Source organism: Simochromis diagramma, unplaced genomic scaffold, assembly GCF_900408965.1.
Source record: "Simochromis diagramma unplaced genomic scaffold, fSimDia1.1 OVJJ01000753.1, whole genome shotgun sequence".
NCBI lineage: Eukaryota > Metazoa > Chordata > Actinopteri > Cichliformes > Cichlidae > Simochromis > Simochromis diagramma.
Genome location: NW_024387523.1, coordinates 19,087,576 through 19,100,602, shown reverse-complemented (window position 1 = coordinate 19,100,602; position 13,027 = coordinate 19,087,576). Strand labels below are relative to the sequence as shown.

The following is a 13,027-nucleotide window of genomic DNA, read 5'->3' as shown; positions in this document are numbered from 1 at the left end:
CATTAGGTTTGTTGCTTCCTTTTTCAGTAGAGCCAGAATATCCAGCAACCTCTGTGAGAATACAGTTTAGATAGCCGCTCTGCATCGTATTGGCACATGGTATTGAATAAGATAACACCGGAAGAATCACTTCTTTAAACTTAGTTACAGCACTTTCAGAAAGACATCTACTGTAATGACATTTTTTGTAGGGCTATGTAGTCCATTATTGTAAAACTGAATATTATCAAATGATGGTAAGACAAAACAGGGTTTTAAGGAGATACTGTTCAGTTCGGTTTGTATGCCATATGTCAAGACAATATTGAGAGTGTGATTAAAATGAAGACCACGTACATTTTAAGAGAAGCCAATTGACTCGAAAAAAAATGTTGCCAAGGGTAAGTCTTTTAAATTAATTAAAACTCTGTCTAGGTTTTTGGCTGACTGATAAGAACGAATGAAAGATGGCTGCAATTCCTCTTCCTCATCCTGTGCTCCCAGGATTTTGACAGTTCGTATTATTCATGGGTGTTGATTCCTTTAAGCTAAGATTTATCCCCCTATAATAATATTTCTCTGAGGCAGAATAAACCAATCTGCTGATTAATTATTAAAACATTTACTAAGAGGAACAGACATCATGTTTAATAGTCCACATCTAATTGATTTACTCTTTGGTACCATTGAAGGTAATATATTGTGCTTTCTTTGTCAATTCTTACACTTCAAGATGTTTTTGTCTTTTGGTTGTCTGGGAGCAGACGTGTCTATGAGGGTGAGGTCTTGGGGGAATGACAGTGTAAGGGAAGTTGCAAAGAGGTGTGTAAGACTGTAATGCTGCTTCCTAGTCTCAACTCTGTGTAGTTGTGTTTTGGGGTTTTAATAAATTCAGCAAAATTTCTAGAAGCTCTGAGTTCTAGAAATGAGAGCTACACTAGCTAAACTGAGACGGATGCCGTCAGTCTTGACAAGACCAGGTTTTCCCCAGAAAGTTCCCAATTTGCTATAAAGCTGACATCATCTTCTAGACACGACCTACACCGTCAGCGGTTTAAGGACAATATGTGGTCATGCATGTCATCACTACTCAGACCGGCGAAGAAAAGTGACCACCGAAGCAACTGAGTGTCATTACTGTCAATGTGGGTTACAATGTTACCAAATCAATCTTGCAGAATCTATGTGTATCCTTAGCATGCAGATTTAAATTTGCCTCGGTGTCACCTGCTCTGGCCTCTGGAATATGTTTGACTTTCCTCGGCTGTATAACATAGACAACATTTGCAGCAAACTCAAGAATGAGTTTGGCAAAAATCTATAAAAATTTTGAAGGTATTAACTTTCTAAACATACATGAACAAAGTGAAAGAATAAACAGGACAAAATAAAAAATAAGTACATTAAAGCCTGACAAAATGAAGAAAGCAGGAGGTGACTAAAAGACAGAAAGGTGAATAAGATGATATGCCAATATGGCTTGCTTGAGAGGTGGGGAGTGGAAAAGAAAGAAACCAAATGGGTGAACGAGAGGGCGAATAGATTAATCTAAGGAGCAGAAGGACATGTGGAGTGAGACAATGAAAGAGAGAGAACAATTTTTGAGAGGGTGCAGCCTCTAGTGACACTCATTTCTGGTGTCGTCTGCCTTAATCAAAACTCTGAGGCATCTACGGGTGCAGCAGAAGGCACCAGGAATGTCTGCAGAAGGGTGATCAATCAGAGCTAGTGGTCGCCACACAGATGCTCTGTTACACTGTAACTAACACACACACACACACACACACACACACACACACACACAAAACCCCTAAAAGTGACAGTGATGAATTAGGAAACGCTCAGACAGTTTAGGAGTCACTGGCTTTCCTCATCTGCATAATAAACTGTCGCATGATCTCATCTTGCTTTGTCCCCCCTTTTCTCCTTTTCTCTTCTTCTAACCTTTGTCTGTTAGGTTCCCCCTGATTTAACTATACTCTTTGTGTTTTAGAGGCTAGCTTGAGTTTCAATTTGTCTTTTTTTTAATTTACTTTTATATACATATATTTTAGAACGGTTAGAAAATATAGCTTGGTAGGTATAGGTAAATGTGAAAAATGGAGACAGTTTTCTCAATCTGCATCAAAAATTAGTTAAAATAAAGTCATATATTTTACCTAAACATTACACTAAACATTTAAATCTCCAATAAAAAAAATAAATAGAATGCACTTTAGGTGGTTTCTGAGAATATTCTTACTGTGGCACTTTTCTTTGTCCCCAGCTAAGCAGAAAAATGCTGCTCTTCCTGCTACTGTGGAACCAGGGCACCTTGAAAATAATGAGATCCAGTTGGTGAGAGAACGCCTTCTCATGACATCCCACTCAAGTTTAGTTGATACACAACGAGGTCTAAAAACAAGCACAACTCCTCAATAACAAAATGAGTGGGAGGAGAACAGGAGGATTTAATACATACGCAGTTACAGAGCTACTGTCAGACACAGGCACAGTAGTGAGTGTATCCAAAAACTGCATACTTGTTATTTGAAGGTGAACTTAGGCTGAAAATTGGTACAAGTTTAACCATCTAAGAAGCTAGTGAGAGGTAAAAACAGCACATATTTGTGATTTATTTGTATTTTTGCACTTCTTTCCAGCCATGACAAAGATTACATTTACAAACATACTAACCCTATAATTACCCAGGAAACCAGACTCAGCAGGCCCTACAGCCCCAAATCTTAAGGCAATTTGAATAAGTGCCAATTTATTTCAAAATAGGAACTTAAAATGCACCAGGATCAAGGAGCATGTATGCTGAGTCGGCAACTTCTGATTATATTTCTGTGTAACCTTTATATTTTCCAGAGGACGTTCCCAAAATAACTGGTATACCAATTTGGTGTGATAAGGGCTAAATAGTAGGGGTGCAACAATACTCGTATCGATATTGAACCGTTCGATACAGTGCTTTCGGTTCGGTACGCATATGTATCCAACAATACAACATTTTTAATTTATTTTATCAACTTTTCTTCTGACGATGCTGTCTGTGTTCGACTACTCCGCCTAGGCTGCACTGTTGAGCGCAGATCCACTGAGTGCAGCGCAAGCTAGCAAGACAGAAGCTAAGCTCGTTGCAACATGGCAAATTGAATCTCCCCCACCCTCATTCAGATCTGTCGTTTGGAACTATTTTGGTCTTCATGTGAAGCATGACCCTGAAGGTAAGCGCGTCATGGACAAAAGTAAAACAGTATGTCGGATGTGCCACGCAATGCTCAATTACATGGGTGGGAACTAGTGCGTTAGTGCAGCTTGCTTGTTAACGTGTTGGCTGTCCAGCCCCACGCACGGGGCGATCCGCGGTAGCTCGTTAACGGAGATTTGCCATGTTATGGCGTTAACATCATTTCAACGAGATTAACGCTGACAGCACTAGTGGGAACACAACGAATATGACTGCACATTTACTCCGACATCATCCTAGTGCAAAGACAAGTGGAAGCAGACAAAAACAACAAGCACGCATGCTACAAACTTTACCCGGGTCATTTAGGCAGCCGTTGGCAGAGGATTCTCCTTATGGGGACCTGATATGTTTAATATGCTGCTGAGAATATAGCCCAGAAGAAGCGTATAGTATAGCTTTTATTTTGGAAAGAGCCATTTCTCTGCAATAAACTCTCTTTTCCAAAGATGAGTGATTTCTCGATCAGATAGATTAATTATTATCCCTTTGTTGTTTCAGCAACATTAAATTTAAAAACTGTACTTTTGAGTTAAAATATATATTTATAATTTTAATAAATGATAAATTAAAAAGGCATGAACATTTTTTTGTATCGAAAAAATATCGAACCGTGACACCAAAGTATCGAACCGAACCGTGAATTTTGTGTATCGTTGCACCCCTACTAAATAGGGGTATAGCCCCAGTCACAATAACACTACTTTTTTATGTGTTGCAAGGGTGTGTTTGACTTGACTCTTTGTCTAGTTTTTATACCTCTGACATTTATTTCAATTATTATTTTATGTTTAAGAACAGTTTTCTTGTTGGCAAGACAATCATATGACAATCTAGGAAACATGCATCATCGGAAAAATACATCAATCTTCAACTAGAGGATTTTTACATGTTGATTGATTTCATTGTTTCAGTTTGACATTTACAGTGATTTGGTTCAGTCAAGCAACATCCCATTTGATTTGTCTTCATGATAAAATTTCTTAATGCACTTGGTGGTCACATGTATTGTCATTTTCGTTTTATTCATTACAATGTCTACTGAAGGACTGTCATACACACCCAAGCAGAATTACAGACTAGTAATCCTCACCATGTTCTGCACTCTGAACATTGGCAAACGCTGAGATGAAAAAGGGCTGGCCTGGCTGAGCTAAGATGAGACACTAAAGATTTTGAGAAAGGGTGAATTAATGTAAGCTTCTAAGGAGTAAGTGCGTATTTTACAACTTCTACATACATCTTTTTACATTTATATGTAAATATTACAAAACAATTGGTTATATTCCTTTCCAAATTTGTATCCAACATAAAAATCCATTATGATTTTTTTTTATATGCTTCAATCAAACAATGATAATGGTACAGGATATTTAATTGACAGCAAATTATTCAAATTATATGAGAGAGGTAATTGCTCAGTAATTTATAGTTTAATTTCACAAAAAAAATGCTTGAATGGTTTCACGTGACCATATTAACATTGTTAAAAGAAGCCAGTCTAATACAGGCTCACGTAAAACTGTAAAATTGTTTTCAAGGTGACTGATAATCTTACAATAAAGTAATCTTGCAATGGTCGCAATAAGGAGCAGTGTAATGTTGGTTTTAATAATTTAAAGTCACCATCTCTCCTCTATACAGTACGCTAAATAAGAAACAGTAGCTGATTGTGGAAGAAAAACAACATTCTTGAAGAGAGTTGCATGTGAAGTGAGATTGAAGCAGTCGATCTGAAGTAAATCTGAAGTCTGAAGCAGCAGATGGAGAATTTGGAGGGAAAAAAAGAAACATTTTACAGGCTTTAAACAAGGCGTATTTCATCACTTCTGGATGGGTTTTGCTACAACGGAGCTTCCTTACCTTACACTAAGTATTTAGTAGTTTCCTGATCTTTCTGGCCCTTACCCCAATTAAATGAGAGGCAGCAAGGAAAATGAGAACCTGCACAAATTAAATACTAATTCATTATAATTCCTTTACAGATACGGCTAATGTGGCATTCAAAGACCACTCGCAGGCAGAAATTACTCAAAAAACTAATTCAATGTGCAGCGCCGAGAGAAACTTTCTTGAATTTTAATTACTTTATCGCTCTCATTTCCTCTATCTTTACAGTATTTCAGTGTGAACCAGAGAAAGGAAAATGAGATAGACCAAGAGCAAGAAATCAAAGGAGGAAAAGTGAATGGGTCGAGGTGATCTATTTTGGAGTTGTGGACTATTCTCATTCTCTTCTATGACTTTTTGGCCCCAGGAATAGGGTTGTTTTGGATTGCGGAAAACTGGATTACACAACCCTCTCTTGTCCAATTAATTATCCACCTGTTTGGGGAATAAACCCTTCTTATCTCCCTATGCCCTTGCTGTGGAACTATTCACCTTTTTCTGACGGCTGGAGAGTTTCAAATCCAGCTCTAGAGAATATTGGAGAGCAGATGAAAAGACCTCCACCAACTCCAACACGGTCTAATCAGAAGGGATTGTTCCACATCCAATTAAAACTGTACAGAATAAATTACCAAGCTTGGATTCATCTAAGCTATTGTTGAAAAGTGATAACGCAGGCCTAATTGGTTTCGTGAGGAATTTTAGAGATTTCTCTTGACCATCTCTACAGTTTAATGAAGTGGTGTACTATTTTTTTTTTTTTTTCTGTTTGAGATTTTGGGGTTTTTCTTTTTGCAGCAACTCTTTGAGGCCTTTGTTCTCCTCACAGAGCACAGAGAGTGCAGAAAACAAAACTCGGTGCTTATCTAAGCCGAAGGCAATTTTCAAGGTCACAACCTTCTATTCGTTGCTTCACTCTAGCTCGCAGCAAAAACTGCACACCAACAACTATAATACAGCTAAACCCCCAGGTCTTGCCAAAAAATTTGCACTAGTGTGGGCAGTCAAATCAAAGTCTTCCATGCTTCTCCGTGAGAGCTGCAGTCCCCAGTTAAAGCAAGCAGTCTGCCATAGTGAATCCCTGAGTCTGAATTAGGGCTGCCAAGTACAATTCAAACATTAGTTCCAGTAGCTGCCTGCATATTTCCAGTAGTTGTTAAACTACTGTACCTTTGCTTTCCTTATTTTAAATGTATCTACTCTCACCACTCCTAGCACAAAACCTTAAATAATTGTAAATATTAATGACCATAATAATAAATCAAATTTTTCATTATTTCTATAGAAAAACAGCAAAGAAGCATAAAAAATTCTCAAAAGAATCCACTTAATTACCACTGTAGCAACACAGTGTTAACCTTAACTTTAAAATTATTACAAGCAAAAGTTCTTCAAATGCTACTTCACTGGCTGTTTTTCTTTTGGCAATGACCAAAAAACTCAGCACAAGCTTCATTATAATATAGTAATATATTAGTAATATAATAGTCCAAATGGGTAAGATCACTGGTTTTCCTTCCACCACTGTCACACACACTGACTTAACCATATAATATAAAGATAAGTAACACGGCATTGGCATAGTTTCCTATATTTCCTCACAGTCCTGAATATAAACTTGCAGGATTATCTCACTCCTGAATCCCCATCTTCCATCTAACTTTGTACTGTTCAGTGTTTTTTGCATCAGTGTAATAAAAATAAAAAAGGATAATCTCTGAAAATTATGGACATCAAATTGGTGCACAAAAAGTTCATCTTTTTTCTCAGCCATCGCAAACTGTCCATCAGAGTGTTTCTGACATATAGGATTGTTTTACAGTTTCAAGGGCTACAGGATCTACATGGTGGTATGATGTTGGTACACATACCCTTGCTGATTAAACTGGGTTTGAAGTCTTTTTTTCACTCAATGTTTTCTTCCTCTGTTTTTGTTTGGTTTAGTCACCAGACAGCTTGGTTGAGGTTACGAACACATTGTGAACACGGTTTTTACAGGTTACCAGGGGACCCAACCCGTCGCAGGAGATAGCCCCGCCCCTCCCTGAGCCTGGTTCTGCTGAAGGTTTCTTCCTGTTAAAAGAGAGTTTTTCCTTCCCACTGTCACCAAAGTGCTTGTTCATAGGGGGCATATGATTGTTGGGTTTTTCTCTGTATTATTGAAGGGTCTACCTTACAATATAAAGGCGCCTTGAGGCGACTGTTGTTGTGATTTGGCACTGTATAAATAAAATTGAAAAAAAAAAGAAGAAAATATTGGTAATCTTGCTGCATTTATAAATTAAAGAGCAATTATTTGCAAACCTTTGACAATGCCTCCTATCCTGTAACCTGCGTGATCAAAAGTAGTCATGAATGTGCAACACCATCAAGCTCTGGGACACCCTCAATCAGCAGGCAGCCATCATTCATCTTTTTATTTTTAATTTCGTTTTTGTGGATGCAAGGAGGTTGATGTCCTATTTTTACTCATGTGACTGAGCCATTAGTTTAATTTGAATTAGGAGATAGCTTTGTCAACCTAAGTGTGTCCAGTGTTGGGTAGTTTTTTTATTTGAGCCGATTTAATGTACGTTTGCTTGAGAGGGAGTGCTCATCAGTCAGCAGAAGGCAAGAAGATGACAACAACGGTGAGCAAAAGAAGAAGCCTATTACCCTTGTGGGGAAGCCGATTGTAGGGAACTGATGCGCATGGGCTGCCTGTTCTGCCTGTGTCCGATAACCCCCCCCCCCGTATCACTCTGTGTCAAGCTGTATTCTATCTAGCACTTTGGGCTTGGAGGGAAAAGACAGTCACAGCAAAGGCAGCAACAACCTGCGGCAAAAGAGAGCCGAGAGCCTCAGACGGAGACAAGAATTAAGAGAGTCAGGCAACCACAGGGTAACCAATATGCAACACATGAGCTGAAAGGACATGGAGTAGTGGGAATTACTATGTGTGTGAGATTAATCGCACACAATTTGCTATGAGAAAGCAGGACTGCAGGGAACAAATGTTACAGGCATTACGAATCTGGCCTTTACCACTACAATGGTTTTGTTGTTTGTCAATCAGCAAGGTTATAACTTTCTGAGTTATTATTTCTGAAATGAAATGCAAACATTTGCTGAATATACTTGTCTTAACAGGATAACATTTCTTGTGCCATGGCAGCCAAACCAAAAATTATGAGCTTCATCTAAAAGGCCAACACTGAAGAAAACATGCAGCCTCAATTACAAACTTTTATCTCATTGCTGTTTCAAATAAAAATGCAAAAGATGAAAAGAAAGAGAATATTTAATTATTTAATATTTAATTTCATATTTAATTTAATATTTAATTATATTTAATTACTCCAGAGTAAATAAACTGCTGACGAGCTGATTATTTACCTCCAAAAATCCTTCCAACATTTTGGTGGTATGGTGTAATGGCTGTACAGTACATGTAATATCTGTTGGGAAGGTGGCGCTCCAGAGGGTTTTGCTATAAAAGAATAAAAATTTTAGCTTGCCCCAGTACAGTGTAATGCCATTTAGACAAGCTCGGCATTGACTGCTGGCATGAAATCCACACTGAAATGAACACAAAAAAATCAAGTGTACCTTTGTAGCTTTAAGCTGATCTAATGTGTCAAAATGCTAAATAGTAAATAGACTCATAGTTAGATAGCACCTTTATACTATATTTGAGTACTCAAAGTGCATTATACCTTGAAGAATAGTACATTGTACAATATAAAAGATAATACTATCACCAAACTGTCTCCATTTGATCTAATTTACATACCCAGGTTTTTTTGCACTATGGTATAATGGCTGTGTTCCAACATCAGGTCACTTACTAACCGGAAGGTTGATGGTTCGATCCCAGTCTGCTCCAGTTTGCATGCCAAGTATCCTTTGATAAGATACTAATTCCATGTGTCTCTCTGATGCATCCATCAGAGTATGAATGTGTGTCTATATAAGAGCACTATATAAGAACCAGTCCATTTACCAACCTAAATATAAGCTTGGTTAACAGAATATATAGTGCAACTATTTCTAGACTATGCAGCCTGGAAAAGAGAAAATGAAAAATAAAGGAGTAGGTTAACTAATGAATGACAAATCATTGCTTGTCCGGTATATGTGGAGTTTTCTTAATACCAATACTGGGCTGTACAGATCTTGTAGTTATCAATATTGACACTGTTACTGGTCTGACGTTGCTCCCTGAAAGGCCCCCCAAAAATGGGGATGGATCACCCTTTTGCAGCAGAATCTGCTCTCATAGCAATCTGTTCTTAGTGACAACTCCTGAGTGAAAGAACCACATACAGAAAATAAGAAACACATTCACATTCCATACAAATGAAATGACTTTTTCAACTTTTTCAAAACTTTTTAGAAACAGAATGCCAGAGTTAGTGGGGGTCAGAAGTTCATCGTTCTGACCAGTGTGGCTCCTTGCATTATTCTGCTAGATACCTATTTTGAATCTGAACAAAAGCTAATGTGTAGAGTGCTCACGCTGATCTGCTATGATCGCCACGCCTGAAATGAGTTGGTCCTCTCATACACAGTGCATTCCCACAAAGACTGTATGAATCAAAGTGTATATGTGGAACAGTCCCCACTGTGAACCGAGCCAGAAGAGACAGAAACACACAAAACACCCATTTATTGGATAGGTCTGAATTTCTGTGGAGGCAGCACAGGCAGATATGAATATCAGAGTTTGAGGATCAGGAGAATGCAAAGAGGAGGGGGAAGCTCCCACAGTGTCACACAAAGCATCTAAATGAGATAGCACTCATGGAATCTTAGTCAGTGACATGGTAGGAACACAGAATACCCTAAGTGAGTGTCAGAGGAAATTAGAGGCTTAGGTGAATAAAGCCCTGCTGTGTAATAGCTGATAGGTCTAGCGGTAACCGTGGGAATAGCTGAGCAGACTGAATCAGAGTTAACAAAACTCAAAATAAAGACGCTTATCTGTTTAATTACCAGACAGTGTCAACATTAAATCACACACACTCCCACCCTGCAGACATGTAGTCTGAGCCCAAGTGCAATGCAATTAAAATCATGCTATTGGTGCTAAAACATGACTTTTACAGTACATTAAATGCCATAGTGCTTTGGCAAAGGTATTTGTTTTGTCTGATTTAATTTCTGTTAGAGAAAAACACACAGTGTGAGATGAACAGTGGGCGACTGAGCATGAGACGCTGCAGCTTTGGAAGAAGCTGGCAACCTTATTGAATTCGAAAACCTGCTATGGAAAAAAACATAATCATTTTAGAGCTCATTGTTGTTGTAGCCTAAAATATAAACTGGCAGAGTACAAAATACATGTGGCAGCTGATGTGGGCCACAAATATCATAATCACATTCAAGGGCTTACATCAGTCATCCAATTACAAATTTTACTTGTACTTTCTACTAATAAAATGTTGGTTGATTGAGTTTACGATGCAGTTAACTTCCATTAGAGGCTTAAACATTTACTCAAAAAAAGTTCCTCAAAAGTTTTTCTAGTTTTAAATGTGTCAGGTCCTTTTGGACCACAGGCCAGACCCTGTGGTCTCAGCAGGCGCTAGTTACAGGAGTTACAGAGTTGGCAAAGTTCTCTGAAAGATTTTGACTTTGTTCTGGAGTTCAGTGGAGCTGTGCATTTCCTGTGTGTTTTCTTTTTGCAAGCTACAGAGCTCCTGAGGTTTTGATCTGGCTGGAAAATATCACTTATTGTGCATTATTTAAATGGTCATTAGTCCTGGGAGCCTCATCTTTCCTGCACGCGGCTCTGGGCTTTCATTATTACATCAGTTATCAACCCATTATATGTAAATGACTCATGCTAACTGTGGAACGTATAATATATAATGCATCAATTACACTGATGGCAAGACGTTAGCAGTGAGGGGATATGGAAATATTTCCTAAAGATAGCCTGCCAGCACCTGAAGGATGAGAGGAAAGGGAGGGCTAAAAAGGCGGTGGGAGGAAAAAAGGAAATGTTGAAAAATCAGACCTTTGCAAATAAGATTAAGTTAAGTCCAGAAATATTTGGAAAATAATAAGTTTCATGATTTTTGGCTTTTTAATCAAATATCTGACAGAAGTTCAGATTTCTAGACTGTTTATAAAAACTCTCATTATGAGGAGGAGGAGACCATCAGTAATCTGGAAAAAAACAAACACAATAAAACAACCAGAAAAAGAGAAAAAAAAAAAACACTTCACAAATTGCCAAATCGGGTAGATTCTCATAAAAACGTCATGACCTGGACAATTCAGCAACACCAAAAGACCCAAAAGAGATGATAAAAGCTGGGATAAGGGAAGAAATAATTAGGAATAAATATATTAGTGTTTTATCTTTCTTTTTTTTTCTAATTTTAGTAATGTTCTCTTGAAATATTTTCTCTTCTACTGTAAAGCAGATTAAGTTGCACTTGCTTTGTGAACTGTCTTGCATAAATTAGAATTATCATTACTTTGACCCATAGCAGCACCTTTTCAAAATTATGAAAAATAATAATAATAGAGCCATTCTCATTGCATTGTAAGAAAAAAAAATAATGCTAAACTACATACACAAATATTAATATATGGTACAGCAACAAGTCTTACAATTTAAATGGGATAATTACTATAATTATAACTGTACAAAATGAAAATGTGTAATACATTGTTTCATTTTGATGATTTTCCACAGAGAATAAAAGTAAAATGTAATTATGAATGGCAAAATGTCAAATAGTTAAAAGTCAAATTATGCAAATGACCCATTCTTTCTTTCAGAACTACCCTTATCCATTATAGACATTATAGTGTGTTGTGAACACAACACACTATAATGTTTTTTTTTTAATAGCCTGTGTAAATACTATATCAAAGGTGAAATATGAATTAATGTATCAGTTCAGGTATACAGGGATATGGGTGGTCAGGATATGAAAATGTTTGCAAATTAGCAGCTTAACCTGAGAAAGAATATGAGCCATAAGCCACAACGCTGTGCAAAAGCCTGAGTACTCAAAGCTCCTGATTTATGCCACATAGCGATCCATTTGTATGTATACTGTACTCTTAGCTTCAGAACATTGTTGCCATAAATAAACCTAGAATGCTGCAGGATGTGGAAAAATATCTGGTGAGCATCAACCTCCTCCACCTGGAATTTAGTTCAACAACAAGCCTACGTAGTTTGTATTTTTGGATTGACATACATACATACATCTAGCTTCAAATTTTTTTCAGCTGCTGTTTTCAGGATCTTTCATGTGTGACTCTCTTGGCTGTTTACATTAGTTAAATAATGAAAGCAACTACAAACACTCAGTGGTAGCTTACATGCAACTGTGGGTGTATGTGGCAGTGCGTGAACGGAAGTGCAAGAACAGAGATAAAGCAGTCAGAGAAAGACGACAGCAGGGAGTATGAGCAGCCATATAATAACCAGTGGTAGTAATAGAGAAAAGAGGCTGATTTGAAGAAGTGGGACCTGTTTGTAGGAAGAGTTGCTTGCACTGCAACGTGCTGTTAATACCAGGTATTAAAAGCTCAAGCAAACATTGAAGGGCATAGGCACAGGCTAATAAATAATGCAAATCCACTTTAAATGCCTTTCATAAACTGCAGAGAGCTCAGACAGGGCACAGCCAATGACCTCCTTGTTAGCATATAGGACTCACGAGCCATATTTGAAGGCATAAAAAGTGAAGCAAAAGAATAAAAAACAAAAAATTTTGCTAAGGACACAAGGACACTGATTACCATTTTGGAGGTCTTTTGGTCATGGAAAACTTTCTATGATTATAGGCATTATCTAAGTGTCAAGAGACTGTTTTACTTTGAACTAAGTCATTAATAGCATGTCTAAAAAATTATTTTTGTACATCTTAAGTTATACAATTGCTAACTCTCTCCATATTAGCTTGCTTACTGTGC

At 37.6% G+C, this 13,027-nt stretch overlaps 1 protein-coding gene across 7 annotated transcripts in view; it reads right to left on the bottom strand.

Moving 5' to 3' along the window:
- Window positions 1-13,027, bottom strand: part of ptprua (protein tyrosine phosphatase receptor type Ua) — a 245,729-nt gene that overhangs the window by 144,644 nt on the left and 88,058 nt on the right. The gene's annotated exons all lie outside the window — the stretch shown is intronic.